Source organism: Pistacia vera, unplaced genomic scaffold (genome assembly GCF_008641045.1).
Source record: "Pistacia vera cultivar Batoury unplaced genomic scaffold, PisVer_v2 Contig109, whole genome shotgun sequence".
Classification (NCBI taxonomy): domain Eukaryota; kingdom Viridiplantae; phylum Streptophyta; class Magnoliopsida; order Sapindales; family Anacardiaceae; genus Pistacia; species Pistacia vera.
The window spans coordinates 268,116-270,720 of record NW_022195126.1 but is presented as its reverse complement, the minus strand read 5'-3'; positions in this window follow the sequence as shown (position 1 = coordinate 270,720).

The following is a 2,605-nucleotide window of genomic DNA, read 5'->3' as shown; positions in this document are numbered from 1 at the left end:
TACAGATGCATAATCACATGACACATGCATGGCGAGAGCTCATACTCCGGTTGCTTAGTCATAGGACACATGTTAAGAGTTCATGCCCTATGAATTTACCATATATCATTCTTAACCCTTCAAGTCTGATGCACGAAATTGAATGAGAAATAGTCAAGGAAAATCAAAGTTGCAGAAGGCAAGCTGATGTGCATGGAATATTTGAGACTGTTTTAGATCATTTGCATGGTGTTACTATGCTGATTTTGTGTTTATGTTTTAGGAATGATGAAGGATGAATCAATGGTGTGTCAAGGGTTTGGTTGATAGAAAGAAGATGAGAAAAGTCTTCAATTTCTCTCTTAATCAACAATGAGTATAAATATAGAGGCTTAGAGATAAGAGATAGGATTCCTAATTAAAAGAGATAAAATAAAATACAAAGAGATGATTAAGAAAAAGGATTTATATTAGATATAGATTAATTAAAAATATTGACATGGAAAATACTAGAGACTTAATAAGTCTACATTTGGAGAAATATTTATTTGCAAAAGAGAGATATATAAAATGATTATCCAATGCATTAAATAAATACGAGATAATTGAAATAAAGAAATAACGTAGACATAGGCATGTCCAGGTTCATTGGATGAAAATAAATAAATAAAAGGATAATAATCCTTGAAAAATTATTTTATAATTATTAAAAGTAAATATAGGAATAAATAAGATCAAGGCATAAAATAATGATTCTATCAACCATAAAATGCCAAAATAAAATTAATGGAATAATAATTTTGGGATTAAATCTTTCTGATTGATAGTATGAGAGATAAAGCCAAAAAAATTATCTGTTGATGAAAAAATAAAATAGATTTATTAAAAAGAAATTAAATAAGAGAATAAAGGATTTTACCAAAATAGCCTTGAAAGCTTTCATGCAAAATTGGATGTAATTAGTTTTAAAAATAATAATAATAAGATACTTAAAAGGGGTTTTTAGTAGATAAAGGTATCTAGTAATGCCCAAGAAAGAATTAAAACTTGAATTTCAAACATATGTAAAAAGAGCGAAAATAAAGTAAAAATCATAGACGATAAGATATAAGGTATAAAAATATGAGATTCTAAATTGTAAGGTTTTTTTACTATATGTAAAAAATAAGAAATCACGAAAGTCATGTTTTATGACGTCCAATGGTATTTTTTATCATATTGGAATTTTGGCCTCCAGGGGTGGAATTTTTCAAATATTTTCTACTTGAGTTTTTTGAAAAAAGAGCTTTCACACCTATTAAGTCAAAATGTCCAAGTAGGTACTCCCCAAACAGACCTTATTCAAAGAAACATTTCAATCTAACCCACAAGAATTGCCTTATTGAAGTGGTTTGGGTCCACCGGCCTTCAAAAAAATTGAAGAGATACTTACTCTTAGTATGTTGTCGTTGCTTGTGAAATATGTCTGATCCTTAAGAAATGATTGGCTTGTCCATTAGAGTGAGTGGTCTTGCAATAAGACATGTGCCATTGTATACTGGTTGGATGGGCTCTGTAGAATCTATCATCAGGTGATGGGCTTTATAGAAAGATAATGTCAGGGGCTTACATTATCAAAATATCATGGCTTTATTTTACATAATGCTATTACATTAAAGAATGTAATGGACTTTACTGAGGTACCAAGCAGTCCTTTAAGCCTAAGGTGTAGTCCTGAAGCTTGATTGATGGCTTTGTACCGTAATTGAACTTTGATTGTAGCTTTAGGCCTTACCGACAAAAGTGGTCATCAATAATAAGGGTGAGCATAAGTAAAACGTAACATCAGAATTAGCCCCAATAGGGTTCGGCTCTAATTTTGGAAAACTGGAATCAGGTATTTTCGATTCCAATTCTAGCTCCTACAGTTCTAGAAGCTGGAACTGAAACCAGAACCAGGATCGGAATCGAGGTCTGAGTAGAAACTAGGACTAAATTTATAATTTTTGTAACTATTTGGGTGTCTTTCAATTTTTTAGGGATGTATTTGTCATTTTTAAAAGTAAGGGGGTAATTAAAATTAACCCAGATACCTGAAACCAAAACTTACGTTTCAAGTTTCAGTTTCAAGTTCCTAGGAACCAAAACCGGCTGTTTCGGTTCCTTAAAAAAATTTGGGGTACTTAAGACTGATCACCTCGTTAGTTGTTGTGAAATTATCATAGTAGGTAAGGGTACTTTACAATTCTATTATAAATGGAAATTTTGTTAGATATTAAGAACTTATACCAGCAGAAAATTTTAAAGTTTAATAAATAAATAATAATATTAAAAATTAAATACTTCTCAAAATTTATATTTACCAGGGTTCACAACTATTTCGCCCTCTAAGTTTAACCCATGGTTTAAAAAATGGCACTTTTTATCTTCACTTTTGCTCGAAGTGATAATTTTAGAGGTGGGAATTAGGCCTGTGCCCAAAGGACACGGCCCAAAAACCCAGTCCTTGGGAGGACCGGACGAGGCCCAAGGGCGGAGGGATCGGGCCCAGGCTGGTCCCTCCTCCAAGGCTCGGGCCCAAACCCCCTCACAATTACATTAACCCCTTGTAAAATATCCAAAACCTCCCTATTTAAGATGAAATTGA